Source organism: Lissotriton vulgaris, unplaced genomic scaffold, assembly GCF_964263255.1.
Source record: "Lissotriton vulgaris unplaced genomic scaffold, aLisVul1.2 SCAFFOLD_3271, whole genome shotgun sequence".
NCBI lineage: Eukaryota > Metazoa > Chordata > Amphibia > Caudata > Salamandridae > Lissotriton > Lissotriton vulgaris.
The window spans coordinates 149,789-171,711 of NW_028241505.1; the positions used below are offsets into that span (position 1 = coordinate 149,789).

The 21,923-nt window shown below is 45.2% G+C and overlaps 1 protein-coding gene across 1 annotated transcript in view; it reads right to left on the minus strand.

Annotated features, from left to right (window-relative positions):
• Positions 1–20,776, minus strand: part of LOC147671279 (BCL2/adenovirus E1B 19 kDa protein-interacting protein 2-like) — a 162,733-nt gene extending 141,957 nt beyond the window's left edge. The window contains exon 1 of the mRNA XM_086948103.1: positions 20,615–20,776. The gene's annotated coding sequence lies outside the window, so the exon portion shown is untranslated. The remainder of the gene's footprint in view (positions 1–20,614) is intronic.
• Between the last annotated feature and the right edge of the window lie 1,147 nt (positions 20,777–21,923).

Consider the following 21,923-nt stretch of genomic DNA (forward strand, 5'->3'; position numbering starts at 1 on the left):
CCCGGTGACATATTATGCTTTTCCCCCCAATCGTGCTTATTCACAGGGTGGCAAGCCACATCTCTCGACAGAAGGCTGAGATTCTGATGGTCACTCTGCTTTGGAAAGCCAGACCATGGCTCCCCATGCTTCTGGAGTTGGTGTGCGATTGCCCTCTCTTCCTTCCATGGCCTCAGACAATGCTCCAGGGTTCTCAGGGGGAACTGCATCCACTAGTGTTTTCAAAGCAGTTGTCCATGATGGCCAGGAGACTTTCTGGCAACAATGGATATTCCCAGGAATTTCAGAAACAGCTTCAGTCTTCATCCAGCAGGCCTGGGCACCTTCCACAAGGAAGTGATATTCTCTAGATTGGCATGGATGGTTAGGTTGGTGCTTGGAGAAACACATGGATCCCGTGGAGGCAGAACTTCCTCAAGTGATAACCTTTCTGAGGCCTTTTGCGAAAGAAAATGTATCTTACAGATCGGTAAACAACTTCCGATCTGCCATTTCGGCGGGGCATGCTCAAATAGACAGTAGACTGGTAGGTATGCATTCCTTGATGTGCAAACTGCTCAAAGGAATACGGGTGGAAAAGCCGCCTAAGGCTAAGTACTCTGTTTTATGGGATATTTGAACAGTGTTAAACGTGTTCAAAAGTTGGCCAGAACATGTATAATTGTCTAGAAAACAGTTATCTACCAAACTTCCTATACTTGTTTATCTGCTTGTTGACGAGTCTCTGACATTAGAGTTCTTGACCCAACAGGTTGAGTAGTCTCCTCTGAGGGGGTTTCCTCTGCGATTTCTGCTAGAAAAAAGACGCTTTCACGTTCCATTGAATATAATGCATTTCCTTCCAATGAAAAATTGTGTGTGGTAAGTGCCTAAATGTATATGAAGAATGTACCCGACCACTACGGCCCGAGAGTTGGTCAAGACTTAATAGCGTTACAAAAGCCTTTCAAACCAGTTACCCCTGCTACTATTGCAAGATGGCTTAGATATGTTATGACAGTGACTGGCATTGATAAGCAGCTGTTTGGCGCTCATTCAGTGAGGGGTGCTAGGTCATCAAAATCGTATATGTTAGGTTCAAGCGTGCAGGACATAATGAAATCAGCTGATTGTTCTTCTGCTTCTACATTTAAACAGTTTTACTACAAACCTGTGGGTATTTCTTCGGTGGTCCTTGAGAAGCGTTAAACTAGCATAATCCGAAGCATTAATCCTGTAATAGGCAAACAATTGCTAGCATTCGCCGCAAGAATTTTCAATTCTATTAAGGACACAACGGCGAGGATTATCCCGTCCAAGGTATCACTACCAATATTATTGTAATTTATTACCCACTCTGATTTGAGGTATCTTCCACAGTTATTACGGATTAATGTTCTGTTTCAGGAGCAAAACAGAAATGGGAGTGATTCTGCACTTTATTGGGGATTCCAGTTGGCAATGCATGTCTTGGTTTCTATTGAGACTTCTGTTAAAGTCAGTTTGGAGTTTTTTATGCCCTGCTGCCGGCATTGGACGGTTGCGGATGTTAAAGACAATACTCGTTTGAGACAAAGAAAGAGGATGTGATCATAAGGAAGGTCCTACTTATGGGGACAGAGACACTGATTGGTGGATATGCACCATGGCATTCTAAGAAATGTCTTTTTTGTGTGTGTATTGAACGTTTTCAATGGCTGTCGAATTTTTACAGTAGAGAAAGCATAATCGTCGCCTCCATGTCTCTTATAGAATAGAAAATTCTTGGTGCGAATGCCAGCATTTTTTTTATCCTTTTATGCAGATATAAACACATGATCAGCAGTGATCAGGCAAAATGGCATCACCCGAAGTGCAATGATTGACAAACTGCCTCATGCTTTATGCCGTGACAGGCAGCATTAAATGACCAGATGAAGAGAGCTGACTGAAAGCCCCACTTTGAATGTATATTTTTATTGTGAATTTTCAAAAAACATGAGGCTGGTGCTAAAACACTGGTTCAAATGTAACAACAGTCCATACAAGACAAATAGCTTTTTCTACAGAGGACAATGTTTACGCCAAACCCCTTCAATACACTCCAGAGCACCCAGTTTATAATTCATTTGTTAACTTTGCACCAATTGAAAAAAAGAGCATTTGCAGCTGTAAATGAAAAACTCAACAGGCCCATCTCAAATATCTTCAGCTTGCACGATCCAGTTGCAAGGGCACCTAGAGGTATTACATTTCATGTGAATATCAGAGGCTCACATTGTTCTGTCCACTCATATTACCACTAGTTGCAAACTTCAACAGCAGAAGAAAATTAAATGTTTACCAGAAAAAAAGTATCAACTTCCCCAAGTCGTCGATGAAAGCCGTAAAACAATTTGAGGTTGTTTGTCAACTAAAGGGGCCTTAGTAAGAGTAAAACACTTTTCAGCTGCTGACTGCTTTGGTGATGTCAGGAGCCGACAAGGGAGTATTCTTTCTCCTACCTTTACATGAAACCATCACCTTGTTTGCGGATAGCTTCTTCTCAGTGGCTGAGGAGTCTGAGGGGGAGTCCACTGGGGGTTCCGTAAGTAGGGATCTGTCATCAGACGAGGACAGTGCTAGTCCACCAAATACAGCGGACACACTCAAAAGGGCCACACCTCGTCACAGTAAGACAAAGCTCACACCCATCCAGGTTTCAGAGGAGGTAGATAGTGAAGGGTCCGAAATGAGCCACAACCTCTAATGGGACTACGCCCCGGCTACCACTAGTCTTACAGGATTAGGGGGGTCTAAGGCCCATGAGAAAGAAAAAGATTGTGATGAAACTAACTCCCCTCCATCCAATACTCTGATCTATGCAATGTTAAAATCGATACAAAGCGAAGCACGCCAGGAACACAAGAGGGCTCAGCTGGCTACAATGAAGATTCAGGGTGCTATCCGGAAAAACACCAAAGCATGTTCTGAAGTTATTGCTAGGACGGCTGCACTCGAGGAAAGGATTGTGGAGCTAGAGACAGGGCTACAGAAGACCGAGACTCAAACAACGGCCAATAACGATAGACTGACAGATATAATGTGGAAGTTGGAAGACTCCGAAAATAGGCTGCGAAGGAATAACCTCAGACTTCTAGGAATTGAAGAGAAAAAAGAGGGTCAAGATATTAGAGGTTTCGTGATAAAATTGTTTCAAGCTGCTTTTCCGGAGCTCTCTCATTGGTCATGGGACACTGAGATTCAAAGAGCCCATCGATTTCCCCTTGCGCAAAAAAAGGATCCTGATCCAGGAGCAAAACCTAGGGCCATCCTAATTTTTTTTGGTAATTTTTTACTAAGGCAAGCCATTTTTGAAAAAGCACGTCCTGATACCAAAAGAACTGCTGAAGGTCATACTTTCTTTGTGCGTCCGGATTTTTGCCACGCAACAGTGGAACGGAGGTGGCGGCTCCGTTCATTGATCACCCCTTTCCAAAAGAAAGGGTGCGAGGTGTTCTTAATGAACCCCGCACGGCTTAAAGTTATTTTTCGTGGCAAAATCCGGGTTTTCACTTCTGAGATACAGGCCGGGGACTATTTAAAAGAAATACCTGTGGGCTAAATGACTAAGTCTATCAGTATATTTGTAGATTTAACATGCAGTGGTTTTTGATCTCTTGATTTGATTGATTTTCCCCTGGGTAGATCTACATGGGATTCAATTCTATTCTATTTGGGAATGTTCGCTCACTTTTGTATGTATATAGACAGGGAGTGACCAGGGCACACTCGGGAAGTGGGAGGCATCACACGGGTCTGAGGACCTATTTTGCCTGTGTTTGGAGGGGAGGGGTCAAGGGGGGTGGGGGGGGTAGGGGGAGGGGGATCTGCGACGAGGGGCACAAATGGTAGGATTTGAAACGTTGTCTTTTGATAAACTCTCCATATTGAATATTATTATGAAGTGCTGGTTATACATGTTTTCTGGAATATCTTTTTTAAGAGATGGCTAATATTAGAATTGTATCCATAAATATATGTGGGCTTAATAATCCAATCAAACGGCGAATGAAGTGCTGGTTATACATGTTTTCTGGAATATCTTTTTTAAGAGATGGCTAATATTAGAATTGTATCCATAAATATATGTGGGCTTAATAATCCAATCAAACGGCGAAGAGTGAGGGAAGATCTGCGATTCTTGCAGGCAGATGTTCTCTGCCTGCAGGAAACGCATATAGAAGCTAGTCGTCATAAATTGCTGGAATTTGAGGGATTTCGATTAGTATCTTGGACTAAACTTGAGGCTAAGACTAATGGAGTTGCAATCCTAGTAAGACGAGGGAAGGTGAATATAACTCGATCTCTGGCAGATAGTTTGGGTCGCTGGGTAATTGTATATGGTGATTTTCAGGGCAAAAATATCACGCTCTGTGTTTTATATGGCCCAGTTTTGGACGACCCAGAATTGTATAAATGGCTTAGCCTGGAGCTGATAGGATGGCCATCCCCTCTTATAATTTGTGGGGACCTAAATATCAATATGGACTGTGGATTATTGAATCAACCAGAGAGCGCATACACTGGGAGAAAACCTAAAGTATATAAGGCTCTACGCTATCTGATAGAGATTCATGGGCTAATTGATGCTTGGGCGTTTTTTAATCGGGGTGATCCGGGTTTCACTTTTTTTTCAGCACCACATAAAATCTGTTCCAGGCTTGATTATTTTTTTATATCACATACACAACAAGCAATGAGAGGAGGGTCTGAGGGCAGGTTTCACGACCGACCAGGTACATGCCCCAAACACAATATTATAACAACAATTTGTACCTGGGAGTCATACAGAGTCAGTCAATCAAATGGATCACAAAACCAATACTACGCAGACAACACCCGTGAGAACACCGTGCATGCTGGTTTATGCAGGCCAAGTCAAGGCTCAAGAGCATATGGAGAAAATAGTTCCCATCAGAAGCCACACTGTACCGCCCTCTTTCTCATCATTTGGGTTCTCCTTACCCAGGAGACAAAACGTCCGGTCTGATGTTACCGTGACCGATAAATGTGACAAGTAGGTAGTATGTATTATACAAAAATTAAAGTGGCTACTGAAAAAAGCAGTGTATAGTGGTAGGAGTGAAAAAGTGAGGGGTTTTAATAAAATTAGGTGAATCGGGTAGTAAAACAAATTTTATTAGTATCTCCCAATCCCTAAGGTTAAAAAGCAAGTGCGGGTTTGAAATAATAACCGTACTTGATGGTGGTCAACATGTTTCTGCATCATTAGAACAAATTTTCAAATGCATTCTTCAGGACCTTGTTATACAACACTACTGCTTAAAATAAATGAAAAAATATCACCTGAGAGTCCCAGGTTGTGTACTCAACCGTATACCATGTGTGATGGTTGAGAGGCTTCACCCCACCTGGCTGCGGCTCAGGTATGAGGAGCACCGCTCTGTCCGTCGGTGTCTCCTGGCAGTCATCCGAACTGTCTGGGGGGGGCGGTCAGACATGGTATACGGTTGAGTACACAACCTGGGACTCTCAGGTGATATTTTTTCATTTATTTTAAGCAGTAGTGTTGTATAACAAGGTCCTGAAGAATGCATTTGAAAATTTGTTCTAATGATGCAGAAACATGTTGACCACCATCAAGTACGGTTATTATTTCAAACCCGCACTTGCTTTTTAACCTTAGGGATTGGGAGATACTAATAAAATTTGTTTTTCTACCCGATTCACCTAATTTTATTAAAACCCCTCACTTTTTCACTCCTACCACTATACACTGCTTTTTTCAGTAGCCAGTTTAATTTTTGTATAATACATACTACCCACTTGTCACATTTATCGGTCACGGTAACATCAGACCGGCCGTTTTGTCTCCTGGGTAAGGAGAACCCAAATGATGAGAAAGAGGGCGGTACAGTGTGGCTTCTGATGGGAACTATATTCTCCATATGCTCTTGAGCCTTGACTTGGCCTGCATAAACCAGCATGCACGGTGTTCTCACGGGTGTTGTCTGCGTAGTATTGGTTTTGTGATCCATTTGATTGACTGACTCTGTATGACTCCTAGGTACAAATTGTTGTTATAATATTTTTTTATATCACCAGCTCTTAGTCAAGGCTCTAGTATCATTAGATATCCTCAAGTGATGTCGGATCATAATCCGCTCGTACTGGTGATGAATATACAGGCATGTAAGAGCAAAAGTGATGTCTGGACGTTTAATCGTGGCCTGCTTAGTGAAAAGGAATTTGTGGATACTATGTCCCCCTGGATTTTACAGTTTTTAGAGGAAAATAAGGGTAGCACAGGTATTCAGAATATTTGGGATACTCTTAAGGCTGCGATCAGGGGTGAAACTACAAGATATGGCTGGGATGCTCAAAAAAAAGAGAAGGCTAATTTACAGAGGCTGTATAAAGAATTGGAAAAAGCAGAAGTGAATCTGTCTCGCTCGATACAGACAGGTGGGGATAGCGATTTAGCCCTAACACGGATTGCTATAGCAAAATCTGCAATTACAGAACGTTCACAGGCGAAAGCTGCTAGCAAATTTATTGCTTGGAGATCTAAAATGTTTGAGAGTAGTGAGAGAGCAGGGCATTTGTTAGTCGCAAGAACTAAAGACAGAGAAGCAACTACACGTATCAAGACGATTCAGGATCCTGATTTGGGGCCTGTGTCTGAGGAGAAAACCATTGCTCTTGCATTTCAGAAGTTTTATCAAAAATTATATTATGATGATATTTGTGATAACGATGCCCTTCAGGTGGAAATTCAGGAATATCTAAAGGGGATCGGGGTGGATCCACTAACCTCAGAAGAACGAGAATCACTAGACGCAGAAATTAGTATTGAGGAGCTTTGGCAGGCTATAGATTCTCTCCCGAGGGGCAAAGCTGTTGGCCCAGACTTTCTGCCGGGAGAATTTTATAAGATATTTCGACCTCAGCTCACCCCGGTCATGTTAGAACTATTTCGTAGAGTTCAGGGTGGGGAGGCTCCTCCGGAGTCCTGGCGAGGTGCCCGAATTATAACTTTTTAAAAAAAGGATAAAGATCCATCAGAATTGGGATCATACCGCCCTATCACGCTCATCAATAGTGATATTAAAATTTATGCCAAGATATTTGCCAATAGAATTTCTGGGGTAATTAAGAAACTTGTTTCTGTCCAACAACATGGTTTTGTGCCCGGGCGAGAAACTATAGACCATATACACCGTGTTATTTCGCTGTTTGATTTTACTAAGGTTTCAGGAGACCCTATGGCCCTAATTCTGTTAGATGCAGAGAAGGCCTTTGATAGGGTCTTCTGGCCTTTTTTATGGGCCGTATTGAGATATTATGGCCTAGGAGAAGGAATCATAAGGGCTATCCAGAGCATGTACAAACAGCCGACGGCCCATATTTCAGTTATGGGGATCCAGACGGGTTCAATTAATATTTTAAGAGGTACACGCCAGGGTTGCCCCTGCTCCCCTTTATTATTTGCAATTTATATAGACCCACTTATTAAAAAAAGTCTTTTGAATGATTTGATTTGTCCAGTGAGATCCAGGGGTGGTAACACGAAAAGACTGGGGTATGCAGACGATCTAGCCATTCTGACAGACACTCCTCAGGCAGCACTGTCAGAGATCTCAAACTTAACTTCACAGTTTGGCAAGTTGTCTGGATACCATTTAAATAATTGCAAGACTCAAATTACTTGGAATAAATATGAAACATGGCTGAGTAAGGCACTAGATACAATTGCACCGTGGACCTCCAAGCCCCCAGTCAGAAGAACTAAATCTGAACCTTGGTACACGGAAAAATTAAAACTTGCAAAAACACACTGTAAAGCGACAGAACGCAAGTGGAGGAAAAACTATTCTCCTGAACTTAAGGAATTATACAAACTGGAGTTAAAATCATACCAGAAAATGGTTAGAGAGGAAAAAAGCTCCTTCTATCAGACAAGAATTGAAGAGGCAACCAACCCTACGAAAGAACTGTTCAGCATTTACAAGGAACTAACAGATACCACCACTTTAGATATGCAGGACACATATTCTAATGACATATGCGAACAGATAGCGGATTTCTTTGTCAATAAAGTTGAGAGAATACACGCCACTTTTCCAAAATCTGTTTCAGAAGGAAATAAACCTCCCCTTACCCAAAAGAGCATTCTTACCTGCTTTACTACTCCTGACAAAGAAAATTTGCTCAGCATTATCAAAAGTATCCACTCAGGATCCCCTAATGATGTGTGCCCTTTAGCTAAATGTAAAGACATCATGAACAATGTTCTTATTGATCAAATTAGACACTTGATCACTCTGTCCTTCCAAGAATGCTATGTTCCTGAGGCTTGGAAGACAGCACAAGTTATCCCTCTCAAAAAAAAAACCTAATATTCCGGTGACCCAATATCAAAATCTTAGACCCATCTCCCTCTTGCCGCAATGCGCTAAAATTATAGAAAAAATAGTCAACAAACAACTAATGGCTTTTTTAGAAGAAGGAAACATACTTCATTCCACACAATCAGGTTTCAGACGTGGTTACTCCACGGAGTCTGCGGTTCTTTACTCCACAGAGTGTATTCGCAAGATGGTAGATGAGGGGGAGACAGCTGCACTTGTCATGCTAGACTTAAGTGCAGCTTTCGATACTGTGCTACATGACACTCTGCTGACCCGACTCTCGGACATCGGAGTGAGGGATCATGCTCTTGCTTGGTTTAAATCTTTCCTCTCCAAAAGATCATTCCAGATATATTGCCCACCCTTCAAGTCATCTTCTCGCGACGTCAGCTATGGGGTTCCACAGGGCTCGAGCTTGAGCCCTACTTTGTTCAACATCTATATGGAACCCCTGGCTCGAGTCGTAGAGAACTTTGGGGTGGGGATTGTCAGCTATGCTGACGACACCCAGCTCATGTTCAAGCTCACTCCAGATAGCGAGAAATTTGCCATCAATTTCTCTAGCTGCATGGCTGCGGTCGCCACCTGGATGGATAATAACTGCCTCCGTTTAAATGGCGACAAAACGGAGGTGCTAGTGGTAGGGAACAAAACCTCTATCTGGTCCCAGGCTTGGTGGCCTACTACACTGGGTGAGTGCCCCCGCCCAGTCGAAAAAGTCAAAAACCTAGGAATCATGATTGACTCAGATTTGTCGGGAAAATCACAAGTCAATAAAACAATAGGCAAATGTATGGGCACGCTAAAAATCCTGAGAAAAACTATTGATCTTATTCCCATTGAAGCAAGGAAAACTCTGGTGCACGCACTAATAACACCTCACCTGGATTACGGCAACGTTCTCCTATTAGGTGTGAACCAAAAACTATTGCACCAGCTTCAATGCATTCAAAATGCTGCCGCCCGCATGGTACTGGGTTTACCAAAAAGAACATCCTCCATAGCGGCCTTGTCTAAGCTGCACTGGCTCCCAGTGAGAGAAAGAATCAGATTCAAGAGTCTTTGCTATGCCCATAAAATTGCACACAACAAAAGTCCTACCTATTTAAGAAATCTTCTCACTATCCATCGTCCTACCAGAAACCTCAGATCCTCGGGTATGTCCCAATTTAAACTTCCCCGGATCTATAGAGCAAAACTGGGTGGCCGCTCCTTTCGTTTTCTTGGAGCAAAACACTGGAATGCCCTCCCAGTTCATCTGAGAATGGAGCCGTCAGAAACCCTTTTTAGAGCTAAACTAAAAACCCATCTCTTCCCCCATTAATACTTTTCTGTACTCTGTTCCGGGAGGCTGTAGGGAGTTTTGTTCAGCAATTAGCGCGGGGATACACAGTTGTGCAGCCATGCGCTTTATAAAACGCTTTATTATTATTATTATTATTATATGCAATGATAAAACCATGTTGGTGGATCCTCGGGTTATTGGCAGGGCCAAATACCTAGGAATTGTAATAAGCTCTAATCCCGAGGAAATTGTCGAGATCAACCTCAAACCACTGATAGGAAAGATAGAAAAAGATACTAGAAAGTTTAACAATCTTCAATTAACACTGATGGGTCGCTGCAATGTTGTTAAAATGATTTTCCTACCAAAAATATTGTATCTTTTCAGGGCGATTCCTGTTTTGTTTGAGCAAGTATGGTTTAGGAAGCTAGAGCATCTAATCTCATGGTTTGTATGGGCAGGTAAAAGACCTAGACGAGCCCATAAATATATGACGTTACCCAGGGAGAGGGGGGGTTGGTCTTTACCAAACTTTCAGCTTTATTATTGGGCAATTACATTAAGACACATTGCTGTATTAATGGACTCTGTGGACTTAGAGGTCTCTGAGCTTTCTACGTATTGTTTAATTTATGGGGAAGAGGTCAAGGGGTTACTATTCAGGCATATCGATTTTGCGTATTTCAAACGTGTGAGGTTTAAAGTCTTACTGGCAGCCTTTAAAGTCTGGACCCCTGTGCGGAAACTATTTAATATAGGAAGGATACATGTGTATACTCCGGTAATGGGTAATACCCTCCTGCCTGAAATATTTGCAGACGGGTATTTCAGAGAATGGACTATACATGGAGTTATAATGTTGGGGGATTTGGTCTCTGCTCAGGGGGTGCGGACATTTGAATACATAAAACATAAATTTGGTATTAGTAACCAGCATTTCTTTAAGTTCTTACAGATTCGCGACTTTCTCTCCCGGAAATATGTTAGTTGGACCCCTATCCCACTAGTTGAGGCTATCAGAGGGGGGCACTCTAATATCTCTATAATCTATAAAATGTTGAATGAAAGGCGGAGTGATGATCTACCTAAACACTTTAACCGATGGCAGATTAGTTTACAAGCTGGGCTGGAGGTTTGTGAAAATTCTTTATGTTTTAGTTATACTGCCACTATATCTGCTAACCTCCAGGTACAATGTTTTAAAACATGGTTTAATTTGTATATAACTCCACGCCGTATACAACAATGGGGCGGGATCACGGGAGTTAATTGTCCTAGGTATGGGGAGATAGCAGCTGACAGTATCCATATGTTCTCTTCTTGCTCTAGTTTAACTCCACTGATAATTAAAATAGAACAACGGTTGGAGCAAGTGTTCGGTTATTTGATACAACTGTCTTCGCAAGCCATTATATTGGGGGTGGCAGATATAAGTATGACGCTGCCAGAACGGAAGCTATTTTATATAGCTATGGCTACATTTAGATTATGTCGAGCAACAGTGTGGTTAGATCCTTCCCCCCCCTCAGAACATGAGTGGTTTAATAAGTTTTTGAATGTAGGGAAGTGGGAGCTGTTGGTTTTCAAGAGGAGAGGCATACGGGCTCGAAGAGAGGGCGAATCAGTTTGGGAGCCGGTATTTAATTGGCTGGATAATTTAAACTAGGAAAAAAAAAAAAAACAATTCTTCATTGTATATAATGAAACATAATGGGATCCACCTGTTTCATAATATGAGTTTATCATATTTTCTTTTTCTTTACTTTTCTTTATTCTCTCCCCTTGTAGCGATCCCTGGGTGGGTGGGTTAGGGTGGGGTTCTGGGGTATAATACAAAAATGGGTAGCAATGACACAGATGTAATGCACTATGTATTGTATATGTTCTGTTTTATCTTCTGTTTATATGCCGAAATGTGATGTCTTGCTACTCTTTAATAAACATTTAAAAAAAAAAAAGAAACCATCACCTTGTTTTAAAGTAATGGCATGATTTTCTAGGTTTATCTGTTAACTGTGCATAGTGCAATATATGACTGCCCCGACTGGTGCCAGACACAGAAGCTCCTGTTTCCCCCCATCTTAGAGTTTATTTTGCACAGGTATTGATAAATTTAAGCTAAAATGCAATGTTTTCTAGCTCAAGTTCAAGTTCAGGGATTTATATAGCGCACTACTCACCCAGAGGGTCTCAAGGCGCTTGGGGAAGGGGGTTCAATTTTTGTCGAATAGCCAGGTTTTAAGTTCTTTTCTGAAGGAGATGTGGTTTTTGGTAAGGCGGAGGTGAGTGGGGAGTGAGTTCCAGGTCTTGGCAGCCAGGAAGGAGAAGGATCTGCCACCCATGGTGGATTTTCGGATGCGCGGGACTGCTGAGAGGGCTTGATTGGACGATCTAAGTTGGCGGGTGGGTGTGTAGAAGGACAGTCGAGTGTTGAGGCATTCGGGTCCTAGTTTGTAGAGGGCCTTGTGTGCGTGGGTGAGAAGACGGAATGTAATTTTCTTGTTGACGGGAAGCCAGTGGAGGTCTTTTAGGTGTCCGGTGATGTGATCTTGGCGAGGGATGTCCAATATGAGTCTCGCTGATGCGTTGGAGTTTTTTCTGTAATTTTGCTGTGATTCCGGCGTATAGTGTGTTACCGTAATCCAGTCGACTCGTGACCAGTGCGTGGGTGACAGCCTTTCTTGTTTCGAGGGGGATCCAGCGGAAGACCTTTTTGAAAATACAAAGTACGTTGAAGCAGGAGGATGAGACTGCGTTGAATTGTCTGGACATCGAGAGAGAGGAGTCTAGGATGAAACCCAGGTTGCGTGCGTGGTCTGTGGGTGTGGGTGCTGTGCCCAGAGCGGAAGGCCACCAAGAGTCGTCCCAGGCAGAGGGGGAGGATCCTAGGATGAGCACCTCCGTTTTGTCTGAGTTGAGTTTTAGGCGGCTGTGTTTCATCCATTCGGCTACTTCTTTCATGCCTTCGTGAAGATTGGTTTTGGCGGTGTTAGGGTCTTTGGGGAGGGAAAGGATTAACTGGGTGTCGTCGGCTTAAGAGATGATGTTAAGGTTGTGTTGACGCGCGATGGAGGCGAGTGGACTCATGTAAACGTTGAAGAGAGTGGGACTGAGTGATGATCCTTGTGGTACTCCACAGATGACTTCAGTGGCCTCTGAGTTGAATGGGGGAAGTCGGACTCTTTGAGTTCTCCCGGCGAGGAATGAGATGATCCAGTCCAAGGCTTTTCCTTGTATGCCGATGTTGCTGAGGCGTTGTATAAGGGTGTTGTGGCAGACTGTGTCGAAGGCGGCGGAGAGGTCAAGTAGGATGAGGGCCACTGTTTCTCCGTTGTCCAGTAGCGTTCGGATGTCGTCTGTAGCTGCGATGAGGGCGGTTTTGTAACTGTGTTTGGCTCGGAAGCCGGACTGTGAGGGGTCGAGGGAGTTGTTGGATTCAAGGAAGGCGGCGAGCTGGCTGTTAACGGCTTTCTCAATGACTTTGGCGGGGGAAGGGGAGGAGGGATATGGGTCGGTAGTTTTTAACCCCTTCGAAGCTAATGACGAGCTGGGCTCGTCATGGCGCTTACCTGCCGTGCGCGGATGACAAGGCCAGCTCGTCATGATTTATGGACTTTATGTTTCTTTAGCGCAGGACGGGAAAACGCCGAGCAGCCATGTGGTTAAGTTCAGAGGGGTCTGCTGTGGGTTTCTTCAAGAGGGCGCTGAGTTCGGCGTGTTTCCAGCTTTCTGGGAAGGTGGCAGAGTTGAACGAGCAGTTGATGACATCACGGAGATGGGGTGCGATGATGGACTGACTGACTGACTGAAGTACTTGTAAAGCGCTCGAATGCCGCGGCGTCTTGGCGCTGAGTGATTAGAGAGCAGTGTGAGCCAGTCTTAATAAGAGGAAAAGAGCCAGGTTTTCAGTGCTTTTCTGAAACAAAGTTTAGATTTTTGTGAGCGCAGTGCAGGGGGTAGAGAGTAGCTTTGGAGTGAGCTTTGTTGAAGATGTGGTGGGAGCAGGGGTCGGTTGGCGAGCCAGAGTGGATTGAGTTCATTAGGTGGATGGTGTCTTCGGTGGTGATTGGGTTCCAGGCGCTAAGGTTGTTAGTTAGTGGTGTAGGATCTGAGGGGGGTGGGGAGGGTTGTTGGCAGGGAGTGTTCTCGAAGCTGTTGTGAATTTCGGCTATTTTGTTATAGAAGAAGGAGGATAACGCATCGCAGAGGTCTTGGGAGGGAGTGATGTCGTTTCGATGCTGCGGCGGGGTTGGTGAATTCTTTGACAATGTTGAAAAGTTCCTTGCTGTTGTGGGCGTGGTTGTCGAGACGATCCTTGAAAGCTGATTTCTTGGTGGATCGAATCAGTTGGTGGTGTTTGCGTGTGGCCGCCTTGAGGGTGGCCATGTTGTCGGTGGTTGGGTTTTTTCTCCATGTTTTCTCTAGGGTGCGGCATAGCTTCTTGGATTTTTTAAGGTCATCATTGAACCAGGGGGCCTTTTTGCTGCCTTAATTGATCTGGTGCTTTTTCAGGGGTGCTAATTCGTCAGCGCTGTGGGTGATACATTGCTTGAGGTTGGTGGCCGCTTGGTTTGGGTCCAATGAGAGGGTGGGAGGGTTTTGGTTGAGTGATGTGAGGAGTTGATCGGAGGTGATTTTGTTCCAGTTTCTACGAGGAATAGGTTGTGGGCAGTTGTGGGTCAAGGTGGTTTTGTAGCTGAAGTGAACACAGCTGTGGTCCGTCCAATGGAGAGCTGTGGTGCGGTCGAAGGAAATGTGCTTGCTGGAGGTGAAGATAGGGTCGAGCGTGTGCCCGGCTACATGGGTGGGTGTGTCCACAAGTTGTTTGAGTCCGAGATTGGCCAGGTTGTCCAGAAGGGAGTTGGTGTTGCTGTTGTGTTTGTTTTCAAGGTGGAAGTTGAGGTCTCCTAATAGAATGTAGTTCTCGGAGGCGAGGGCATGAGGGCTGACGAAGTCAGTGATGTCATCGCTGAATTGAGTGCGGGTTCCTGGAGGCCTGTAGATGAGGGTGCCTCTAAGTGTGGTCCTAGGGTCGGTGTGGATCTGGAAGTGGAGATGATCGGCGGTTGCAAGATTATCGTCGATGCTGGTCGTGATTTTGATGGTGTTCCTGTGGATGATGGCGATGCCTCCTCCTGTTTGGTTGGTGCGGTCTTTTCGGATGATCTTGTAAGCGTCCGGTATGGCTATAGCGATGTGGGGTGCTGATGATGTGTTCATCCAAGTTTCTGTAAGGAAGGCGATGTCCGGTGACGCAGTGTCGAGTAGGTCCCAGAGTTCAGTGGCGTGTCTGTGGATCGAGCGGGTGTTTAGCAGGATGCACTTCAGGTGGTTAGAGTCAGAGCTATGTTTGGAGGAAGTGGATTTGGTGAGGGTCCTGGAGCAGGTGAACTTGCAGGTGTGACAGGCGAATGGGCCGTGGGTCCGTCCTGGGGTGGCTTCGCAGCATTGTGGTGTGCGTCCGGGGTTGAGGGCAAGGAGAGTTGCGGCATCATATGTGAATTTAGTGGGCTGGGTACGGCGGGGGCAGGGGGTCTGGCGCTGGGCGCTGTCCAGGCGCGGACGGGCGTAGACGGGCTTACCTTCGGCGCACCATCGGCGCGTAGGTCCATATATGTCTTAAATGGAGAGTGGAGGGGGCGGAGCGTGGGAGGGGCAGCTGGGAGGCGGGAGCGAGGTGGAGGGGCGGTGTGGGACGGCCCCGTAAACAAAATGGCAGCAACAATAACAAAAGCTGCAGGGCGAGATAGGGCAAAAGTAGTATCAACAATGGAGCGCTAGGGGGGAGAATAATGCAGCAGTGGCAGGCGGTTCAAAGCGCAATAGTAAGCTAAGGAGCGCTACGAAATTTGGCAGCAGATAGAATAAAATGCACTTAACAGTCAATATTTTACGAAGCAATGCGAAGCCCAGCAGTGCGCAAATGAGCTACAGAGGCTAGCGGTACGAAGGGTGCTTGGTAGAGTCATAGCACTATCAGTCAGTCAGCAGTCAATGATCACTCAGCAAATGTAAATGCACTCAGCTGCACTAAGCAATCAATAATACACAGAGCAATACAATGCGCAAATGAGCAACAGAGGCTAGCAATACAATGCGCAAATGAGCAACAGAGGCTAGCGGTAGAAGGAGCACTTTGTAGAGTAAAAGCGCTACGCTACGATACCGGGTGAGGAGGCGGTGAGGGGAGCGACCGCTTCTGCAAAGGACAGGCAGCCAGCCTTTAAAGTTTAAGAACGTCAAAATGAAAAATTGCTCATAATCTTGTTAAAAGAGTACAATCATCAATGATTTTAATATTTTGCATTGATAGCTACTTTAAAAAAAAAATTTTTGCCTAATAGAGTGTCCGTGATTACTATTGGTTTCGATTGGGTGTCTTAAAAATATATATTGCTGCATACTGATTATCTATTTCAAAAATCAATCATTCTGTAAGTTGATATGTATACCCTTAATCATAGTGTCCTGGAGCTGAAGGGTAAAATTACACCGACCTAACCAAAAAAAAAAAAAAAAAAAAAATCTATTCAAACAGCGCGATCCTAGGTTGTCTTTTAATGAGGATTCTTATCTAATAGAAATTGGGAGAGCTTTCTACCCTCTTAGTACAAGGAAATAAATATAACGCCACTAGCCCTTCCATCATGTATTTCAGTAACGGCAAACAGTTGGGCACTGGTGGAGTATAAATACAAGAGGGGCAGTAAAGTAGAATGGATGTCTTTAAATGTCTTGGGCTAATCCCATGCAGGGACCTAAAAGCCAGACAGAGCGACTGAGTGACCTATTAATCATTTGGCCAAGTTTATCTGCATAAGTATCGACAGATTTCACAGCGACGTATTCGAGAAACCAGAAGTAGATGGGCACTGGTGCAGTATAAAGTCCAAGAGGAAAAGCAAAGTGCAATTGATTTTTTTAGATATCCTGGACCAGTTCCATGCAGAGGGATATGAGCCAAATAGTGTGACTAGTTAACGATTTGGCCAAGTATATTTGTATAAGTATATACAATTTAACATCTCTTTCTGCTTTAGCTACAGTGATGATAAAATGTTACGTTCAGTAAAACATGATAGTATACTATGATTGGGAAAAGCTTCCCTCAGCTGAAGTAAATGGGAAGAGTTCCTTATTTGACGAAGTCGAGGAGTGTCTCGCATCTAAAGCATTATGAAGGTGTTGTAGGCATTCTCCATATATGAAGCAGGAAAGTTGATGTACTATACCTTAAGCAGTCAGCGTGAGTCAGTGGGGTGGGTAGTTACCTAAAGCAGTCTAGAGCCTGCAGATATCTGTAGCTGTCTGCAAGCTAATCCATATGAAGAAATATGGTGGTATTAGACATGAGTCCGTGCATGATGGCAGATGTGAATCACTGTAGGGTATTAGAGATATGAAGCAGTCTGGAAAGTGCCATACCTTGAGCAGCCAGGAGGATGTCATGTTTGTAGGAACAGGGGGTTGGTGGTGGGGGGCATTATTAGCTTTTGAGGAGCCATGGGGTTGAGGGGTCTGACTTGGAACCACCTGGAATGTTTGGAACACCCTCGAGGGGAAGTGCAGCCAGGAGAGTGTGGCTCAGGGGTTAGAGGCGGCAGACCCGGAAGCTGAGATCGGTCCTGGACCAGGGTTCAATTCCCCACCTCGGCGGGTCTTGGGCTAAAAATTCCACGGACTCGATAATTCTCGCTCCGGTGCCTTCTCGACCCACGGGTTCACACTCTGCGACTCTGGGCAATAGCTTGCTTAATCTCCACAACGGCCCCTCGCGGCGGGATGCCTGACTTTCACCTTGTGGATACCCTGCTGGGGCTATCACACAAGGGAATATCAGGACGGGTTCCCTAAGCAAGCGCCGGGACACCCACTGCGGGTAGCTGTGCGCTATATAAGCTCAAATACATATAAGCTCAAATACATATAAGCTCAAATACATATATAGAATGCCATGTTTGGAGGAAAGGGTGGTGGGGAGGGATAACCAGGTGTGGAGAATCCACAGGGTTGGGGGTCTGACGTGGAGCTGCCTGGAGGGAAGGTGCCACGATTGGGGTAGTCTGGAGGGGAGTTGCCATGTTTGGGGCAGCTTGGAAGGGAGGTGTCAAGCAGTCAGGAGAGGCAGTGCCACGTTTGGAGCAGCTTGGAGGGGAGATCCCACAAAGTGGGCAAGCCTATTCAGATGCAAGTCTTGAGCAGCCAGTGTGAGGGGTGGTGCCAGGGGGTTTCCGAATCTGGAGCAGCGTCGAGGAAGGTACGGTGTGCCAAGTATGAAGCAGCTTAGGGGAAACGTGTCAAGTCTAGAACAGCTAGAAGGTCAATGTTCTAGGTACTCTACACTGTACATAGAGCCTCCTACGAAAAGGATCGCCATACCCACAAGTTAAATTCTAGTAATACAAACCAAACTTATCATGGAAAAGTGTGGCTCAATGGTTAGAGAGGAAGACCCTGATGCAGAAGTCTGGCCCGGGACCAGGGTTCAATTCCCGCCTCGGAAGGTCTTGGGCTCAATTTCCTCGGACCTGTTAATTCTCGCCTCGGTGCCTATTCCAATCATGGGTCCCACTCTGCACTCTGGGCAATAGCTTGCTTAATCTCCACAACGGCCCCAACAACGCTAGGATGCCTGGCTTCACCTTGGGGGTGCCCAGGAGTGGGCACTTCACAGGGAAAGGCCAGGAAGGGTTCCACAGCGGTATTCGTACAAGCGCTGAGATGCCTCCGGGTAGTCGTGCGCTATACAAGTACCTCTACATTTACATTTACATCATACCATTTTACCATGAGAAATCAGTAGGAGGCACTGCTTTCTCAGTACAAGCCACCAATCTCTGGAACTTACTACCAGCCAACATTAGAAGCACCCATGAGCATATACACTAAAAAAGCCTGTTGAAAACAAGACTATTCACTTGATAACTGCACCACCCAGATCGCAGCAACGGAGCCCAGAAAACAGTTGCATCCTCAAGCACAACTCTCAGCTTACAACCCACAAATTGGGAATTCTCAACTAGCATACTGCTTTCAATAAGCAGGTAAGTTAAGAAGGGCTGCCCAATGGTTAGCTATGGCATTATATAGTTATGTACTTGCATACATAACAGGAATGGCTTACAATAAATAAGAAGAAGACAATCATACGCTGCGGTCAACATATCTGTAATGGGGGTTGACCATGACCAGCACGGTACAGCCCCCCCAAAAAAGTCACTAAATGAACAGACATTGAACAACTGAAAGATCTTTGACACATTGCTGGACACTTTGGAGGTCTTTAATATAGTCCACCACTGCAGGCCCCTACGTACCTATACAATCTGACCCCTTCTTTAGATCTCACAAAGGCACTCTGATAAGAGATTGTTATAAAAATGCCCATTCCAACATATTTCTCCACTTCTCTTTCCTTCTAACCATGCCATCTCAGGACCACAACAATACACACAAACTCTGACTTGACAACTCGGTGCACTAACCAGTACACTAACCAGCTAATCAGACTATATCATTAAAAAATTATATAAAGGGGGCATGAAGAGCTGTTCAAAGCTACCTGCATACTGAAAGTCTTAAATATGTGCATCTGTCTCTCACACTTCATTTATCTCGCTGCATCCCAATACATGATAACCGCATCTTGGTTGTCCTCGCACACAACATGGAAACACTTCCCACATAAGATCAAAACAAAGACCACATCCTTCCAACCATACATCCTACAATGTGTAGGGTGCTACCCGGGGAACATCCTTTAAAGTGAACCCGGAATCATGGAGTGCCTTTACAGGGCTGGCAATAGACCAAACGTGTCATTACAATGCATTATTTTAGAACGCAAGTTGTTACAACGACTTGCTTTAGGGGAGCGCATTAGTGGTGTGGGGTTGACGTTTAAGTACAACACCTTCCCTATGTTGCGCAGACTGAAGTTGGAATAGTAAACGATATTATTCAAAGTCCAGTGCTTCCCTAAGGCAAGTTGTTGTAAAGACTTGCGTTCTAACGGAATGCTGCATTACAAAACAATACAACAGCCTGTGGGTGACGGGCCAAATCTGGCGCAGCCGGGGGGATGTAGCGCCAAGTCTGGAGCAGAATATATTGGGTACAAACATGGAGCAACTAAGAACGAGGGGATTGGAGGTACCAAATCGAAGGTGCCTGGTGGGGGTGCCTAGTATGGAATAGCCCGGAGGGAAGGAGGCCAAGCCTGAAGCAGCCTGAAGGGAAGGTTACCAAGTCGTCTTGTGAAGTTTGGAGAAGTTGTGGTGTTGCCACTTCTGAAGCAGCATTGGGGGTACCAGGTCCGGTGCAGCCTAGGTGCGAGGGATGCAGTCTGGAGCAGCCTACGGGGTGAAAGTACGGGGCAGCCTGGGGGTGAAAGTACGGGGCAGCCTGCGGGTGTCAGGTGCGGAGCAGCCTGCGGGTGTCAGGTGCGGAGCAGCCAGCATGGGAGGTGTCCGGTATGGCGCAATCTGAAAATTGTCACGAATAGTGATGAGACTGAAGCACCCGCGGTTCGAGTTATGTAGGAGTTAGGAAGGTTAAAGTCAGAAGTATTCTGGAAGGTGAAAAGTGTAAATCCGGCTGAACGAAGCAAAGTATAAAGAAGCATCTGAAATTTATATCTGAAGTATGGGTGGTGTACCGTCTGAGGCTGTGACTTAAGAAGCTACACAAAGGTGTCAGACATGAATGGATCTGGCTGTCATGTGAACGTGGGAGTAAACTAGGAAGCGCTGAGTATTCGTTGGGGAGCTGCCCTGGAGAGTGATTCGGGCAGAACGGGTTGGGATCAAATAGGAAGTAGAGAAGTGTTTTATAGGTAGGAGATTCAGGGTGAAAATAAACTAAAAGCTCAGGAGTCCCTGCCAGTGTTTACAACCAAGGCAACTAGGGGGGCCATTTCCTCTTGCCACCATTCTCCCACCTTCCTGCTTTCCCCTACCTGCAGCCGCCTCGGCCTCTCCCAGGCTCCGGGCTACAAACTCCGGCTCCACTGCTTCCTGCGGACGCGCACCGGCATAGTACCGTGACGTGTTTCCGCCTCCCCCAACTTGCAGCCGTAAGTGCGGAGTCCGTTATAGATAAAATACCAACTTCAGAAGCCTGTTGGAAACAGCACAACGAGCAAAAGAAACAGGCCCTATACAAGCCACGCCCACTAAAGAATGGAAACGGATGGAAACATGGGCAGGAAGAAACATGATAGGGGTAATGGAAGTATGAAACGGGGAAGAGGAGAAGATGAAGGCATTCGGGAGGAAGCGACAGAGGGGTTGGATGGAAAATGAAAGCGTGGGGGTGTAACTTTAAAAGGGAATAAAGTCGTTGGTGAATAATGGGAACGTAATAGTAGTGTGCCTAACGTCACCAATGGAGGCGGAGCTAACACTTCAATGGGCGGAGCTATAGGTAGAATCAACACAATAAATACACATATCGGGGCTTATTTACAAGCCCCTTGTGCCACTGCCACCCTTTGGTCACTGTTAAAAATGACGCAAAAGTGGCGTAAGAGGCTTGTAAATAAGCTCCCTATTGTGAAATTGTGCATTTCATAGGGGTTAAACTGATAAAATTACAACCAGTGCTTTAAATGGAAAAAAATAAGTACAGGTACTCATCAAATTGAGTTAGGGGTGTGGCTAGTGGGCGGGGCTAGGGGGCGGGGCGGGGCTGAAGTGCAACCTATGCCCAGACAGTGTTAACAAGTATACAAATTACAAAATAATGATTGTAGGAGAGTAGGGTCTGCTATCCTATGGTCACCCCAATTTTTGCTTTTTGCTTCACTGGTTTTCGACTTACTGAGGCTGTGGGCCTGCTAATCAGACCCCCAGCCTGCTGTTCTCTCTCTAAATTTATAATACATGTGCTATAGGTACATACCACAATTGGAAATGGACTCCTTGTCAGCCCCTGTACCATGCACTATAGGTGCCCAGGGCATAGGTGCCACCAAGGCCTACCAGGGGCTGAAGCATAGCTTTTGCCACCCCTGGCTGGTTCTTAAATTGACACAACTGGCTGATCACTCAGCTGGGGCAAGTGGGTGTAATCGCCCCTTGCTTAGATATAGTATACCTATATCTAAACCTATATCTGGACACATATATAGCCTGTAAGCCACTCCTATGGAAGGCCTCATCAATCATGGAGGCAGAGTGCGTGGTTTTATGTGAGATGGTGCTCTGGCATGAGCTGAGCCTGTCTGCAGCTGTCGGGAACAACTCCCTAAGCTGATCCGGGATAAT